Consider the following 19,110-nt stretch of genomic DNA (forward strand, 5'->3'; position numbering starts at 1 on the left):
CTCCTAATTTATCCCTAAATCTTTATTTTAACAGATGGGAGCATGAAATTCTTCTTATTTGCTTGGCAAGGTAAGTGTCCTTGTTGAGAATGTCCACAAGGTTTGTGACTGTTGGTGACCTCAAAACCTGAGAGCAGCCTCTAGCCCCCAGCCAGCTGAAAGGAAATGAATTTAAATGTTTGAAAGCAGGTGTTTTTTCAGCCCAGCCTTCAGATGGGAGCACAGCCTCACACTTGATGTAGCCTTGGGAGATCCTTAGCAGAGAATGCAGTTAAGCCTTGATAGATAATGGCACACAGAATCTGTGTGATGAGACATGTGTGTTGCTTTAAGCCACTAAATTGGAGTAAACTTATTACTAAACAATAGAAAACTGATATCAGTTTTTGTATCAGGATTGGATGCTTCTGTAACAAATATCTAAAATTGCAGGGGTGGCTTTGAAACTTGCTGATGAATGGAGGCTTGAAGGCAATTCAGGAGCATTGTAGAGAAAGCCTGAGTCACTTTGAAAAGGCTGTTAGTCGAAGTCTGGACTGTGGTTTGCTATATTAAGGGCTCAGAAGGAACATGTTATTGGAAACTGGAGGCCATGGGATTTTTGTTTCATAGTGGCAGACAACTTAAGGAGAATGTCTCGTACACTTACGTGCAAAGCAGAAGTGATAAGTGGTGAAATTGATTATATAGCAAAGGAGATTTCCAAACAAAATGTTGAAAGTGGTGCCTGTTTTTGTTTTTGTCTTTCTTTTTTTCCCCTGTTGTTTATGGTAAAATGAGAGATTAGAGAGATAAATGGAGGGTAATTTTTAAAATTATCTCCTACTGTAGGCAATGGAAATCTACTGAAGGATAAGTGTGGGAATATGTGATCAGATTTATATTTTAGGAAGATGGCTTTGGGAGTGTTATGACTGAAAAACTGGAAGTGGTATTGGCTAAGGATATTGGTGAATTTCTATTCACAGTCCAAAAGTAACAATAACTGCTTATCCAGAAAGTCTTCCATAATCAATGAGCGTTTGATGCCTCTTTTCTGGACTGCCATTAGTGTCTAAAATACTCTATAACACTCTTGATATTCTATTGTAATTATTGAATAACTTGTCTATATTATACATTGACTACATATTTCTTTTAGCAGTTTCTTACTTTCATATTGCTGCTATAACAATTTACCACAAATTTAGTGGCTTAAAATAACACAAATTTATTATCTTAACAGTTCTGGAGGTCAGAAGTCTAATCTAATAGGTTAAAATAAACGTTTTTGGCAGGCTTGATTCCTTCTGGAGCGTCTAGGGAAAAATCTGTTTTCTTGACTTTTCCAACTTCTAGAGAGATCCTGCATGTCGTGGCTTATGATCCCTTCCTTCATTTTCAAAGCACATCACCCCAACTTCTGCTTCTGTCATCATGTCTTTCTGACTGTGTCTCTCCTGCCTCCCTCTTTGGTTTATAAGGTCTTTGTGATTACATCGGGCCCACCTGAATAATTCAAGATAATCTCCCCATCTCAAGATTATGATTTTAATCAAATCGGCAAAGTCTCTTTTGCCATGCAAGGTAACCTATTCAGAAGTTCTGGGAATTAGGCAGTGAACATCTTTGATGGGGGGCATTATTCTATTTACCACTTGAAGAGTTTACGTTTTTCTTCTCTGTATCCTCTGCCTAGCTTTGTTCCAAAGGCATGTTCCACAAAGCCTTAAATCATCAAAGGCTTATTGACAGAATACATGTGTTACCAACAACTAGCCTTCTTTTTTAATGGGTCATTTTATCAAATATTTCTTGCCATGACATATGCTTTCCGACAATCCTGGATCTTCTGATGGCCTCAGCTAGCTTCACTCTTCAATAACACAGGGATCTGTGAGGAAACTACTGCCCTGCCCTGATAATGACACTACCATCCTGTTTGTCCGTTTGACTGATACTGAAAAAGCCACAGCCCCATTTCTTCATTCTCCACATCATCATTTTACAAGTGTGTATGAATGTAACATATTTAATAAAGTTCTGATGGAAGTGTCTTAGGGAAGATTCTGGTACTTTTCCTTGTCTCCAAAATTAACTACTTCAGATCTCCAAATTATCACTCTCATGCCTTTAGGCAGGTCCCACTCTTGACCACAAGAAATGCTTCTTCTCTGAAGATTCATTCATCTGTTTCCATTTTCTCACATCTTTGTCATCATAAAGGTACTTCACTGTATTTCTTTTGGCTGCATGTTTTCCCCAATTCTGATCTGATTAACTTAAGTCATTGCATGGAGGGCCTTTGAATCCCTTATATAAATCACAAACCTTCATAGTTCCCACCGAATCCACAAAATATGTTTAATTATATACATTTATTGTAATGTGATTAATCAGTCCTCTCAGGGGCTTCTCACTTACTCTCGTGACACTGTATGTGAAACTCATCAGAGAGGTATGGCAGAAGTGACACTTGCCAAGAGATCATTTTAAGCTCCTGTTTCCTAGTTGATTACACACCTGGAGGAACCACCGTTCCTAGCCTTCCAAGGTCATGCCAACTACAGTGATATGTTTTAAATAAACTAGTGCCTCAAGGTAATTCCTATCACCTGTCTTTTTATCTATCAATCACTGGAAATAAGTGTGTTGCTTCTAGATGCTTTGCAGTATTCTCTCTGACTGAGAAATTCTTACAAGGCAAACCAAAGTTGTCTTTATGTCACCTTTAATAATAGGGATTGAGTACCACTGATTACTAAATCTAAACACGAAATCACGAGCTTACCATTAGGCAATTTTGGACACAACCTATGGCATTTAATTTTAGTAAATATGTCCAACTTAAACTTATATCTTTTTTTTAAATAAAAATCTTGCTATTGACATTGAATTAATAGGTGTATGGACGAAATGATAAGTAGTTATTTAATGTAATATGTTAGTTTAGAAAATTCAGAAAGAGGGAGTCTGCCAGACTATTTTCTCAAATGTCATGAATGCTATGACAGTATTCAATAATATTTTCTCTGGGTGGCAAAAGTGAAAATGATGTTGATTGCTGAGCTGTGATATATATTGCCCTACATATTTAACATAGTGAATAATTATTTAGCTTCTATTTTCTTCCTATTTTATAATAAGAAGACCAGGAGAAAGTCTAGAGAAATTAGGCAGCTTCTCCCCAGTTTTACACAACGGTGAGTGATGGAGCTGGAATTCGTTGCTAGCTTGTATGGCTCCAGACTGCTACCTGGACAATCATAAAAAAAGAGGAGTTTTTACTACTACCTTGGATTGATTCCTCAAACTCCTCCCCCATCTTTTTTTCGGTTACTAGTGAGTTCCAGAAATATGAAATGGAAAAAAATGAGACCTAAGAAGTTATTTATGTTCTTTTCTTGTGTGATCTATTTATTTCCATATGTTCTGTTTATATTTTAATGGAACAACCTTGAGTTCTGTTATCTGCTGAGCATAAGGTCCATTAGAAAGTCAGAGGAGAGAGAATGGGTAATTTGAAGGAAAAGAAAGATGTAAAGGAGAATGAAAGAAATGGAATAATGGGGATCTGGGAAGAACAATGATGACGTAGCCACTGGCACTTTTCCTTAGAGGCAGAAGATGAGCAGGTAAATGTGGGCATGAGGTCTGCAGGGCAGAAATAGGGCAGTTTATGCATATTAACTTCAGTTCCTCTTGGGTAGAGAGTCATTGTCAGCAGTGAGCAAGGGGGATTATGAGAGTTATGAGACTTGAATAAAAAGCAGTAACTGCTTGAATATTTCATGTGTCAACTCAAAAGACTTAGAAAAACAAACAGGCAAGATTACGTTTGTGATGGATAATGGTGACAGATTGAAATCACAATGGAGGCATCACAGTTGAGGCACACAGAATGGAGTCAGGCGGCTGTTGAGGATCTGATCTCACATCCCTCTGGTACACATCCCTGTACCTTCTGTGAATTGTACCCAATCCAAGGACACCAGCCATTTTTAAAATAACACCTGCTAGCTGCAACCTTATGATCTCAAGGTTGTTACCTGTGTAACTATGCAACCATTTCAGACCCCAGCCAATCCTTGCCTATCAAGCACTCTTACTTCTTGCCAGCTTTAATAATAATTCTTTTTTAAATTGATGCAGAGTTGATGTACAATTATTATATAAGTTGCAGGTGCACATTATAGTGATTCACAATTTTTAAAAGTTATACTCCATTTATAGTTATAAAATATTGGCTATATTCCCTATGTTGTACAATATATCTTCGTTGCTTATTTTATACATAATAATTTGTACCTCTTAATGCCCTTACCCCTATAATTACCCTAAGTATAATTCTTGATAAACAACTCAGATAACTAACTGCAGCCTTGTGGTTTTTGCCTTTACAAGCTTCCTCTATTTTGTAGTCCAGGAAAATCCAATTCAAGTGCTTCTTGAATTGGTAACTCTTGGGCTGTTGTCTTAATAAACCTCATACAGATGCCTCTTTATTTCAGTCAGGTATCCATTTATGAAATTTCAGTTAACAATAAATATGCAGGATTGTGGTGGCAGTTGTATCTGTGTATATCTGTGTGTGTGTAAATCTGGTTGTAGAGGCAAAGAAAACACTTAACCTGGATTCATTAAGGTTTAGAAGTTTACACTGTGGTGCTGGGATTGATAAAAGTGCCAGCTAGAAAGTTTGCAAAGGGAAATACGCAGCCCATGCTGGACAGAGAAAGAAGAAAAAAAAGTATGTGGCGAATGTCCCACAGGAATTTAGAGGTTCTAAAGTTTGGGTTATAAAGAATAGTATACTGACAATAAGGCTGTTCATGTACTAGAATGATGATAGTTTAGGTAAAAGGGTGTTATGTTATATGAACAAATCAGACGTGGACTTTGTGCTTCTGTGATGTACTAAATTTACCCACGAAGTTTGTTTGTCACAGAGGGATTGAACCAGAGTGGGGTTTAAAGAAGGTCAAAGAACTCTGAGTGTGGAGTGTGTGTCAGTTTCCACACATTAATATGGACAATACTGAGAATAACAGTTGGAGCAGGAAGATGGAGTCTGTGAGTCCAAGGGCAAAACTGTCATGGAAAGTGATAGGGTAAACTTGTCAGAAATTCTTAAATGATTATTTAGGTGACGTAAGTCAAAAGAGGAATTTCATGCACAATTGCTGAAGAGACATAATGTGCAAGTAGCAATTTCACTATTTAACAAAATATATACTACACTTCTTTATCTCATTAACTATCTTCCCGAGCAGGATATAAGATTATGAAAGCAGAGAATTTTACATAATTTGTCATTGACTTCTCCTTATTCTTAAAATCTGCCTGACATATAGTTAGTGCTCAAGAAATATCTGCTGAATGAAAGCTGGAAGAATAAATCAAAGAATGATGAATAAAATGGTAATTGAAATATTAAAATGTGGACTTTGCCTTCTAGTCCTTTGATGAATATGAGATATGAGAAAAAAAGAGTAGATGAAAGAAAACTGGTATCTTAAGGGAAAATCTATCCTGTTTTTAGTTAAGGCAGAGACAAAAGAAGATTTTGACAGATTGTATTAGAAAGTGGCTGGGTCCAAGATGAAAATATGGACAGTAATAGGAGAAAGGCATTAATGACCAAATAGAATGCTAATTTGGCAGAGATGAGGTAAAAATGATACTAGTTTTATGGCATGAGTAATATTAGGTAAATTACTGTACCATTATATCAGTTAGGATATCAATAAAGAACAAGTGGTACATGCAAAGGATTAGTTGCAGAGAGTGTAATAAGTTATTTACAAGGATGTGGACAAAGCAAAAGAATCAACAAGAGATGGTAAAGCATGCAGGCACTAGCACCATGGAATGTCAGTACCCTTGAAGGGTAAGGAAAAATGGTGGCGCTGTTAAACCTAGCAAGAGCGCTAACTGTTAGAGCAGGCAGATAGCTAGATATGAGCAGAGAAAGGGGGACACAGACCAAATGGCAGAAATTGGGCAGAAAGGAGGGGCACAGGCCAAATGCAGGAAACCACACATCATGTAAGCAGCAGGGATCCTTGGGCAGAGAAAGAAAAGCAGGAACCTTGGGGCTGATAAGGGATCATGCCTTTAGGGATGACAAGTGGCCTGGAGAAGAACAAAGAAAGGTGAGAAAAGGCAGGAATTCCTAGTGTGCGAATGTAACCTTTTGCTCATTATGCCCTCATTTCAAAAAATTAGCCTTGCAGATCAGAAGTTCCCATCATGCACTGACGCCATGACACTTCTGATCCAGACTAAATAAGGACAAAAATCTCTTCTTCCCTCTCCAATGAATATTCTGCCCATTCATTTTTACACCCTATGTAACCAACTTGCCAAAGAAACTCAGGGCAGCCGCTCACCTGAGCCTGCCCACCCTCCCCTGAGAGTGTACTATCCATCCTTTAATAAATCCTCACTTTACCTTTTTTAACCTCTAAGTCTTGTCTCTGAATTCTTTCTGGGACAAGACAAGAACCTGGAACACCGGTTGCATCTATCGGCAACGTAACTATGAGATGGGCTCCAAGAAGGAATGATTGTTTTAGGTAGAGGATTTCAGCCACTATCAAAGTGCAGGCTGCCAAGGAATGATGGGGGTGGGGGCAACAGACACACTGACCCTCCTCTATTTCCTCCTGCTTATTCCCGTTGGTATCAAAGGCTGACAGAATCAAACGAGGAGCAGGAGGGAGTGGAGAATGGACCTAGGGATAGACAACCATTTATCATATGTTGAATACCAGTGGAGGAGCAGGAATGTGTATGTGGACTTCTATGTATAGCGTGTATGTGTAGGTTTGACACCTGTTTGGTTTGATATGTCCATGCTTCATGCAGGTGTCCATGTCAGCCTGGCAGCCAAAGATACGGGTGTAGAGTTGAGCTGTCCAATAAAGTAGCCACTAGCCTCATGTAGATACTGGGCATTTGCTGTGTGGTTAGTCTAAATTGAATTGTGCTGTAAGTATGATTTTGAACAGCTAGTATGTAAAATTATATAAATATCTTCTTAATATTTTATATTTCTGGAATAGATTGGTCTAAGTATAAATATATTTTAAAATAATTGTATGTCTGTTTTCACATTTCTAGAGGTGGCGATCAGAAAATTTAAAATACATTTCAGCCTTTCATTTGTGGTTCCCATTGTTTCTGCTGGGCGATCCTGGTCTAGGGCTACTGAGTGGTCTTCACAGGGAATATAAAATTAGATGGGGCTGGGGACTCCTAGCCTTCATCCTGGGGCAGAAGCAAAGACAATTTTATTCCAGGAGCACAAGCGTTTAATTTCATAATCTTACACAAGCTTTACACATCTTTCTGTCCACAAAGATATATGGATCAAAGTTATGACTCACAAGGGAACAGTGGTATGTTTATACTGATGCTTTACAATTTCTATGGGGAATTTTGTTTCAAGTTTTAATTAAATGTTCTCAGCTTTTACTCTAGGCCTTGAAGAGTTGGACTTCAAAATTATAATTCATTATCAGCTAGACTGGGAACCTTGCAATATTTTCTAGGCTTATTCTTATATTCTCTCTCTTTTTTTTTTTTAGTACTTACTCTGTAGTATTTATCTATCACTTTGAAAAACTTTAAGAATATAACAGAGATTAGGTAAGTTTTGGTTTTAATTTGTTTCAGATCTATGGCAACAATTTCATAAGGTTCTTAATAAAGAAGAAGTGAATATTTTTAAAACCCGGAGAAGAAAGAATTTCAATATGCTTATAACTTTGCTATTCCTTAATTTTCTACTACACTAGTTCCTGGAAGCTGTCTGTAAGGTATGCCAAGCATTGCAAAACTGAACAGGACTCTTGGGGTTTCCTGCATGCCATTTGTTCCCATTATAATGAAATCTTAAATCCCAGATCCCTATACTTTGTGGCTATTAACATTCTATTGAACTTTATAAAAGAACTAAGCTATATAAATCCTATACCTTAGTGAAGTTGCATTGAAATAATAATATTATGCTTTCCAAGAAAAGGATACCTGCTTCCTAATCCATTCAAAGTATTGCAATATCCAGCATTAGATCTGCAAGAAAGATGTGTCAAAGGCTGCTCTCAGAGTTCACAGCCCCCACAGTACCAGCTGGAGAGAGGTGAGGAATGGTAGTCTCATGATCTTTTAGTGCTGATGGAGCAATCTGCAACACTGTGCTTTGTGTGTGCTGGTTGCTCAATATTTATAGAATTTAATTTCACTAGGAAACATGTACTTCAGAGACAGATCTTTTCATAGTTTAGAAGGGATGTGCTGCATCCCGTCTAAGTTTTAAAGTCGGGCACACAGGAGTCTTTGACTCCCAAACCTGTGTGTTTAACCTGAGTTACAGAAACATAAGCTCACAGTTTAGTTTCAAAGATGTAAGGGCTTGAAAAAGAAGAGTATGAGAAATAATATTCACTTTTTTTTGGTAAGATTGAGACATTGAAAATGTACAGTCTTTTGAACTGAATAATTGATACATAAATATTATTTGAGAAAATTTATAAATTAAAATCTGGTGAGAAATAAAACTTTGTTTAAATCATTATTTCCTAAATCAAAATGAGCAGGCATCATTGCATAAGAACATTTTTTCTTTAGTTCTTAAAATGAACTTTCAATTAAACAACCAGTTTGTATTTTATAACTCTAGCTCTTAATACTACACAATTATTTCACTTGACTCCTTTGTTTATTAAGCGTTTTCAGATTACTCATTGTATGGATTCAGTCAGCCCTTGGCCCATATCCTTAAGGCACCTTTACATTTCCATTTGCAGCAGGACTTAGCTTTGTGGAAGAGCTGCCCGCAGGCTGCTGGGCCCTCTTCGCCCACAAGCCCAGTGGATTGAGAATGCCTGAGAGATAACAGGCCCCAACTGAAGCCCACCCCATAACCAACTGTAAAAAAAATTAATAAACAGAAACCTCAATAATACAGAATTGAGAGACCAGAAGGGGGAGCTCTCATGCTCTGAGACAAAAGCAGAGCCCACCAGGACGAGACTCCTCTTCTTTCTCGGCAAAGACTCAGTAAAAGCCTTGGACTCTTCGTTTCCTCTGGTTACAGACTCAAATTGCAGTTCTCTAGTGAGCCCCAGTAAACCCATCTTTGCTGGATAAATGTCCAGCGGTCCCTTTGTTTCAGGTCAATACAGTAACAGAAGGGTGGAGGTGAGTGAATAATACCCCAGGTCCCTCACCCTTGGCCACGCTACTTCTGAAACATGTTTCACACGGTTTTCTGGGGTGTCCCTGCGGAGCTGAGCCGGTGAGCACAGAAGCACATTTAACAGGACATCACCTGCTGCCTGCATTCCTCTCACTGCGTCACCTTCCCAGGGCTCTGTCAGCATTCTCAAATAAAGAACAACACCCAGCCCTTGTCTAAGAATTTGCTTCCGCCAAACAAGCAGTTTGCTTCAGACTAAGGCATTTCTCATGTGCAGAAGCACTGTACCGGTAGTATATTTCTATGAGATAAACATAGTTCTTGACCACAAAGGTAAAAAAAAAAAAAGCGAAATCAACTTCATTTCTAATCACTTTTACCTGCTTATATGTTTATATGAGACCATATTAGATAAAAGCAATGCGTGAATAATTGGCATGCATACAACATATACAGCATATACACATATATAGCACACATACAGTCATGACATAACCTTGGTAATTCACAGCAATTTTAGCTTCATGAAAAACTGGATACAAAATTTAGGTCTCTAAGAACAATTTTTCTAGTGCGGTAAAGTGTTAATACAGATTTCTTTTATGAACGAATATAGATAATACATAAGATGCAAATTATAAAAATTTCTCAAGAATTGTATAACTTCAAAGTTGTCAGGAAAAAAGCATTTTGTTTCAGCTATGGCCAAATGGGAGATCTACTTAAGCTGGGAAACCAATATGTACAACATCAATGTCTTGACTACAGTTTTGTTGTTTAAATGCACTGTATTTTTCTGTGAGTGATTTCGGGTGCCTGCTGTGCTGTTATTTTACTCTTACCCGTTTTCTCCAATTTGAAATATTTTCACTTCCGGTATCAGTGTCATCCAAGCTTGCTTTATTTAGTATTGCTAATGTCACTAATAAAAATCATTTCTAAAATCATGAATTCTGAATCGAAATTAGAAACAATACCAAAAAAAAAAAAATAGAAGAAACAAGTAAATAATATGGGACAAACTCTGCTGATAATTTAGGATTTTATACCCCTCGATGCTGAGGTAATGCAGCAATTGTTTTAAAGGGCACTAAAGCAGAAATGCTCACAATTTAAAAACCAACATGTAAGCAGGCAAGGATAATGAAGAAGTGCTGGTGAGGTGGATGCAAGAGCTGCACAAAGAGTGTGTAGGTTCGTGTGCTCTGGCAATGCCTCTCATGTACTTTATTTCTCTGGGGAAAAGTAAGTTTTGAATAATACAAATTTTGAATTACAAGAATTCTTCAAGAATAGATCTCTAGCACAAAATGCAAGTATTCTCTCTTCAAGGTTGTCAACGTGCTAATTTTACATCATCTTTGATGAAGTGATATTGAAATCTACCTAAAGTAAGGATTTTTTTTTAAAAAAGATTGGTTTGTAAAAACCAACTAAAAATTAATTTTTTCCAGTAGTCTGCTTTGGTTTTATAAAACACAGTTGGCTTAGTTAGTATTGAAATCCTCAACAAATATTTATTACATCCTTCTGGTTGTATATTTTGAGTGGTTATACAGATTCAAATGGCATACAAATAACTTACATAAATGATGTGAAAACATAACTGATGGCTATTTCATACTATTTCCTAAATCAAATACAGTATTTCTAATAGGGCCAATTTCAATGTCAGGTTTTGTTTGTTTGAGGCTTTGTGTTGTTTGTATCAAAAACGTTGCAGGCGGTCAAACTTCCCTAAAGACGAATCCTTCCTTACAGGGGTTCTATGGCATGATTAGAAATATGGAGACCGTTATGTACCACTTTGCCTCGATATAAAATGTGCCAAAAGCACTTAGATATTATAATTATTCCAACATTATGAAGTGTTTATTTTTATTATTAGTGCCTCAGTTTTCATTTTTTGGTCTTTTTTCCCTCTTATCACCTATCTGGTCTACTCTTTTTACCATATTTAGCTAATACACATTATTGTATAGTGTTTTTTTTTTAATCCTGAGAGAGAATTCTTTTTAAAAAATGAATTTCTCAATTAACTTGATGAAGTAAAGTTTTCCCCTAATCTTAATAATTTAAGCCTTGTGCTATATAGCACATAATATTTGCTCTTAGATTATAGTTTTGAAAGTTATAAATAGAATTGAACAAAATCAAGTAACTGGAAATATATAGCTTTTCTTTCTGCATTAACTTCTCCCACTCTTTCTATGCCCATTCTCGCTCCCACCCTCCTCCTGCATATTCCTCTTTCTGTTAAAACATTTAAAAATCTTTAACACAGATAAATGCTGTAGCTTTAGAGGAACACTTTGTACTGACTTGTGCTCAATTTTAGCAGAGTGTTTTTCAACTCAAGAAATAAACCAGCATTTATATTTAGTGAAACAACCATCAGTTTATAAAAACATCAGATCATGTCTGTGAAGCATTAGAAAAAATGCTAAACATTTTTAAAAGTTTGTGCTTCTGAGTTGAGCCACAGCACCATCTCAGCTGTTCCATTTCCCTCCACAGAAATTGCTTGAGGGGCTTTGGGAAAGCAGAACACTTTTTACCTCTGATTTTTGCCAACTGCCCCGAACGAAGGTTCAACCAGGAAGGAGAGTATTGATCTTCATTTCATCTGGGAGCTATATTTGGTCTGCCCTGGGCTGTACATCTAAACCATTGAGTGATAATTTCTACCAGGTCTTAACTGAACCTAGGGGCCCAGCTAAGGAGGTGGCACACTCAAAGTTTCTGAGCCCTGTTTTAGCCCAGAGTGCGCAAAAGAAGACTGGTGTCAGCAACCTGTCAGAGACATTCTTGAATATCATGTCCTGTATCCATCCCACCACACATTTACAAGATGACAAGGGACACACTGAGACCATGGAGACAACTGACACTTCCTCTGTATTGTGAGCAAAAGCATGTGCACTGGTTATTTTCAGGTGTTAGCTTGGCTAGGCGACCTCACCTGGTATTCAAACACACACCAGTCTAGGTGGTGTGGTGGAGATATTTTGTAGATGTGGTTAACATCCACCACCAGCTGACTTTAAGATAAAGAAATTACCTTGATAATGTAGGTGGGCTTCATCTAATCAGCTGAAAGGCCTGACATGCAAAAATTGAGTATTTCTTTTCTTTTCTTTCTTTTTTTTTTTTTCGGGAAGGAAAAATCCTTCCTCATGTTTGCAGAATCAGCTCCTGCCTGGAAGTTGTCCATTGCCAGTCTCCACAATAACAAAAGCTAATTCCTTGAAACAAGTTTATTTTGTAGATAGAAACATAGAGACACAGACACAGACACAGACGTAGAATGTAGATGCCACTGGTTCTGTTTCTCTGGGGAACCTTGACTAATACATTATCATTTACAAAGTGCTCAGTAATAGCATTCTATGCTAGCAAAACTACCTTTTTAACTTTTCCAATAGCAGGGCATCGTCTAGGTTGTTTATGTAGAATGTAATCTTATTAAAAGACTGTAGTCACAAAATAGGCCCGACATCTGTCTTAATTTTTTTCCCATAATACGAAGATTGCATGATATGATTTTGACTACAGAATAGAATGACTCACATCATAACAATATGACTCGAGTCTGCTTTCACTTGTTTTTGGTCTCTCGTACTTCTCTTTTATCCCATACCTCTAATTTTTCTATGCTTCAAATTTTGCTTTAGCTCCTCTGGTAATTCCACTAGTTATATTTGTGCTACAGTTATTAAAATCGTTCCTTTAGCTTGAAAAGGAAAAAAAAAAAGGAATTGGTTTTATCTTATCTGTCAAATGTAATAATTTTATAGTGCTATCTGGAAGGTTAAGACTTAAGTTTCTTAGTCTGTGTTCCTGATCAGTAAGAATAATTGATGTCTTTGATTTTTGCCTTGTGTGTGGAAGAAAAAGGGTGGGAGAAAATACAGTACTTTGGGGAAACTTTTATCTATGTGGTGATGCTGAAAAAATCCTTACCAACAGCCTTGACCTCTCTTCTGAGCTCTAAACATAGACCTAATTATTTCTAGATTTTTCTTTTTAATGGCACTGCCGTTCATCTTATCATCTAAACCAGAAAAGATACTCATCTACTCATCTTAAGCTACTCTTTTCTCCATGTCCTTCATTCTAGCTGACACTGAACCTTGACAGTTCTGCTTCCTAAATATTTATCTGTCCACCCCTCACACGCAGCCTATCACAGCCCTTAGTTAAAGGTTACATTTTGACTCTTCCACGAAACAACAGCTCTCTTAAGGACAGACATTCACCTTTCTCCACACCTAGTGGCTAAAACTGTGTATGACACTGAGCAAGTGATCAACAAATATTTGTTAAATGTATGGATATCCCCTACGAAGACTTTCCCATTTCCACCAAGATTAGGTTTAACTTACTTCCCACCTCTCTGTGTTTTCACTTCCTCCGAAATGCTTCCTACGAGGGAAAGGACTGTAGAACTTGTTTGCACTTATTTGTTTGTATGACTGTCTCACACTAGTGCATGATAATTATTGATAGAAACCACATCCAAAACCATTCCTGTACCACTTGTACTCAGCACAGTTCTTGATTTTTATTCTCACAACAAAAGCCCAGTTATAGGAAAAGAGAACTAGAATTTATTTAAAGCACCTTTATTGTGGTATAATTCCTGTACAGTAAACTACAGGTATCTCAGGTTACAATTTGATGAATTTTGGTAGATGTATACACCTATGACACCACGACCGCAGTCAAGGTAGGTAACATTTCCATCACTCCCCCAGAGGTGCACAGTTTGAACTCCCGATTTACCCCTTTCAACCCCCTTTTACCCCTTGGTAACCGTAAGTTTCTTCTCTATGTTTTTGAGTCTGTTTCTGTTCTGTAGATAAATTCATTTGTGTCCTTTTTTTTTTTTAGATTCCACATATGGCATTTTTCTTTGAATTCTTGAGGAAAGAAGGAATCAGAAACGGTGCTTATGGTCTAGGTGCCAGATGCATTTTCAGGCACAGAGAATGCATACAGTGTTTTTAATATTAACTTTTATTAATTTTACTCAGAATATATACATGTGTGTTCTGGATCAGAGAGATTAGTTAAATGATAGTCACAGCACTGGCCCTCTTTGGCCCAGTTTTACCCCTGAGATGACACAATGAAAACCAGATAGAAAAAATCTCCTACATGTGTGGCCAAACACTCCATAGGTGAGGGACAAAGAAAACAAAGAACAATGGATTTTCTCTGCTTGTATACGGGAGAAGGAGGCAGTTGCCTTGATCTTCTCTGCCGGGAGGAGGCACAGAAACCTTGGTGATGGGAAAAAAGAATTCTGGGTTCTCATTATAACCATATGGAAAGAATTCTGGGTTCTCACTCTAGGAGCCAGATATACCCAGTGTTTCTGGATTTCACTACCTAGGGATGCCTTCAAGGTCGTGCATATGACTTTCCCTTGAAACATACACGCCTGTCCCAAGCGTTAGGTCAGTGCTCTTGAGTGCTCTCATTATCTGTGTAGGTGACTGTTAACCTCCCAGTACTTGTTCTAAGACCAGGGTCCCAGGTCTTAGCAAAATTTATTCAGAATGCTTCAACTCTGGAGAAACACAAAATTATTTTCTCTACATTGCCAGAATATGGGTGCAATCTTTCACCTCAGTGAAGTCTGTCTTGAGGAACCATAGCTGAACATGGGAATGTGAACTAAGACAACCAAAGTTTAGGAGCTTTAAGGCCCATGCAGGGAATGAGACCAAAATAGATGTGTCTGCAGAGTGGAGAGGCGTCTGTGTGACTTCACAAGTGTAAGCTTAAATAATGCCATGGCAATGAGAAGCAACCACATGATTGGAATGAAGTGAAAATCATTTTAATATCAGAATATTATGAAGTTTATACCACACACATGCCTGAAATATTAGGTCTAACAGATGAAAAAGCTTAAATAAAAATGTTAGTAAATCATGTTGAGTGCTACATTAAAATGATGATACATGATTACTTAGAATGTTTTTTTCAGCAATGAATACGAGACAGTTTAAAGTATTAAATCTATATAATTAAGCACAACAAAAATTTAAAGTTGAAAGAAAACAACTTCCATTACCACCATATTTAACAAAGTAATGAAAAGCTAAATACATGATTAGTACCAAGTTAGAAAGGCAGATCTATGGGATCAGTTAGAAAATTCAGAAATAAATACGTGTGTGTACGTTTGTATGCCTTTAGTAGAGATATACAGCTAGTTTCTACTTAACAAGGAAAAGATGGGTCAGTTAATAAGTAATGCAGGCTAACTATTTCTTTGAGGGAAATTAGGTGAAAGTATAGTATCATTGCAGATCTTTTTTTTAATGAATTTTTTTTTTTACTTTTAAATGCTTACAGATCCACAAACAGTTGTAAGAAGTAACATGAAGAAATCTCTGTACCCTTTAACTCAATCCCCCCAAAGCAATACCTTGTGAAGCTACTGCACAAAATCACAACCAGAAGATTGACATTGATACAATGAAGACACAGAATATTTCCATCACCACAGGGTACCTCATATTGACATTTTATCACAACACACCTTACCTATCAAACTGACCACTCTATTTCTTGAGTGTTTAGATTTTATTTGTATTTATTCACAGTGGAAAAAAACTAAAATTATTTGTGGGCTGAGCCTGCATGTAAATGACATACTGTAGTAGATGAGGCAAAAAGATAGCTTCTAGAAAAATTAGAGTTAAAAAAATCTTACAAATCAGATTTTTGAAAAAAAAATAGAGATGCTACAGGCTATATCCACATAGATTTATACATGCATACATACTACTTACACACACAGAGACATGTATGTGTGTGTATACACACACACACACACACACACAAAATAGATCTCCCCATGGCTTCATTAAGATATTATCTCAAAGAATCGCTTGGGTAGATGCACAAGGAATTAAGTAGACATAGATGAACAGCACTGTGTTTGTGTTGCTCTGATGTAGGAATTTTATTGCAGTTAAAGTTTTAGAGCACAGAAGCCTTAGACTTACAACTGCTTTGTCGATCCCCAGGTTTTAACTTGGTTAACAACAATACCCTGAAAATTTAGGGAAATGAATTGTAGTCTTTGGGGACAAGGGCAGGGTTTACAGAAGTAGATAAAATAAATCTTAAAGTTACCATTAAAAAATGTGAGATAATATTCTCCTCTGCTTTCACAATATCACTCTTTGTCTGTTTCCATTATTCATATTGTTTTGCTTTCTTCTCAGTTTCTCTTTGAGAATCCAGGTTGCAAAGAAGTTATTTGTAAATCATCTCATTTATTTTTAGAAAATGGGACACACATTAACTTATGAGTTACAATTAAGGTATTTTAGCAATAAATCCAACTATAAAATAACTTCACTTTCATCATTCACTGATACTATTCATATTTATGTATATATTGTATATTGTTTACTTCCTTGAGTCTCACTTCAGATGTAGACATTAAGTTATGTCAGTAATCATGAAAGCTAGTATTGTAATAACAAAAGCACACACATACACACACCTGGCCAAACACCTAACCGGACAGTAGGGCTGACATCCTGAACACAAAGGCAAGAGCTCAAAGCTGTTTTTCAGTTTTAGTCAATGTGCACGATATCCTCAAAACAAAAAATAAAAAACAAAACAAGTTGCTGAATCCACAACATGTTTTTCAAAGGTTGGCTTGAAAGGAACTTATTCTGTTGTTATTCTCTTGTAAGTGGGACATTACATGAGGTCATGGAAAGATATCCCCATCACAGCCTCCAGAGCATAAATGCAATGAAAATTTATTCAACTTTTCTCACAGCCGCCCTTGATTCTTATCATGTAACATCAAGGCACAATTTGGTAATGGAAAAACTTAGTTTAAATATATGTTTGATATAATTTCACTTGTTAAGACACTGCTTAGACTTTTCACTGATGTATCCTTATCAGTGAAAAAAGGTGAGCCCCTCGGGATGAGGGCAGATGCCCAAAGAAAGACGTTTGTGTGCAAAATCTATTTGTGTACATTTTTGCATTCAAAACCACAATATTTGCATACATTTTGGGTGAGTCATTATCAGTACTATTTCTGACAGATTTTGGAAAGAAGAGATTTTTGAAGATACATATTTTTGACAATAATCTGGCAACCACATGGCACAACTTACTACCCTATGTCACCCCAGCCATATGCAAACACTCAACCCAAAACACCTGCATTTACTGTTACATACAAAAGGAAATAGTATGATTTTGCAGATAAAAAATATGATTGAAAAGAAAAAGTTTCTTACGGTAACACACCTAATAGGAAAAAAAAAAAGCATGTCTTCTGCAAATCCATTAGACCAAGTACTCACTTCTTTACAACACAGGCAAAACAAAATTCCACAGGAGTGATCGAAAGAGACTGAATGAGTGAGAGCATGTGAGCTGGAACTTAAAATACTAAAGAAAGAGCAACTAATAATTTGAATGGAAAAAAAGAGGGAAAACATCTCATGTGGAAATAGAACTCATCAATGCCGTTGAATGAAATATTGGAAATGTTATCTGATCTTAAGCCCAATTTCCTCTTCAGCAAAGAGAGGATTTAAACAAGAGCTCTGCCTCTAGTTGGACCTATGTATAAGCAGTGCCAACAGTACACAGTGATATTCTAGGGGTTATGCAGATAACATTCCTCTAAAATAGCTACTATTCTCAAAGTACTGAGAGAGATGTGTAATAGAATCATTTGTTCATTTATGTATTCATGCATCTGAAATATATTTATTAGTCATTTAATACATGCCAAGCATGGTGCTCCATCCTGGGTATAGAGCAGTGAACAAGACTAAGTCCTTGTCTTCACAGAGCTTTTGTTTGTGTGTGTTTGTGAACATGCTCTCTGCTTATTGGGGGTGTGAGGAGAGGGGAAGAAATATATGATTTTGAGTCAGAAAGGGGGAAATGACATATATTGAGTCACCAGTTCTTGGTAATGGAAAAGTATAAAAGTTTTAGACAAGTATATGACATAATCACTGATCTACTTAAGAAAGATAATTCTGTGGCCATATATCCTACAGACTCATAAGATGAGAGAATGACAAAGCTGGGTTAGGTTGTAGGCTATTATAAAAGTAAAATCACATCTTTTGAGATCTAAGGAGTAAGCTTGTTTGAGCAGCAGTGTTGTGTCAAGAGGCAGAGAGAGAACATCTGATGTTATTTTGCAAGAATCTTGACATCAAAAGCAGTACGGATAAAGGAATTGAGTCTAAGAGTTTGGTATTAGCTACTTTATTTTTGTCTCATTCCTGGAGTAAGCCAATATTGGAGTACTCCTGCATTCCCTGTGAGATTTACATCCACAGAAACTAAGGCAGGAACAATTGTTGAGAAAGAGTCAATTAGATCATACATTCCAGAAAGACCAAGTCAGTGCACTGAGGAAGGGCTGCTAGATGTGACAGTTACACTGTTATCAATGATGTCTAAAGCAGAAGTTCTAATAGAATTAGGATATATGCTTTGCAAAACAAAGCTTGTTTTTAATACCGCCCACCCTGTGACTATTTCATTGCTCATCCAACCACCATCAGTTTGGGGAACATAATAGGAATTCAGAAATGATTATTTAATGAATAAATAATGATCAAAATAGGAAAGGGTTAAGAATTAGATTAGATGTTAAAGTTGGGGAAATGAATGCAACACATAATCTCTAGAACAATTTAGTAAATAAAGGTGTGATTAACTCCAAAGTATAGATAAGTCTACAATTCTTAAAAGTTACATTATGTTAAGGAAAAGCTGTTTTGGAGACTAGAAAACTTGACTATAAACATAGAGACAGTGATTGGAAGGAAACTGGGGAGAGATACAGTGTGAGAAAGGAGTAGAGAACTGAATAGAGGGCATAGGATGTAACTGTAGATAAT

The 19,110-nt window shown here is 36.8% G+C and overlaps 1 long non-coding RNA gene across 1 annotated transcript in view; it reads left to right on the forward strand.

The window, feature by feature from the left end:
• The window catches only part of LOC140686458 (uncharacterized), a 126,320-nt gene extending 126,268 nt beyond the window's left edge, over positions 1-52 (forward strand). Inside the window, exon 3 of the long non-coding RNA XR_012060297.1 lies at positions 35-52. This is a non-coding gene — a long non-coding RNA (uncharacterized lncRNA). The remainder of the gene's footprint in view (positions 1-34) is intronic.
• Positions 53-19,110: the final 19,058 nt, after the last annotated feature.

Source organism: Vicugna pacos, chromosome 2 (genome assembly GCF_048564905.1).
Source record: "Vicugna pacos chromosome 2, VicPac4, whole genome shotgun sequence".
NCBI classification, from domain to species: Eukaryota; Metazoa; Chordata; class Mammalia; order Artiodactyla; family Camelidae; genus Vicugna; species Vicugna pacos.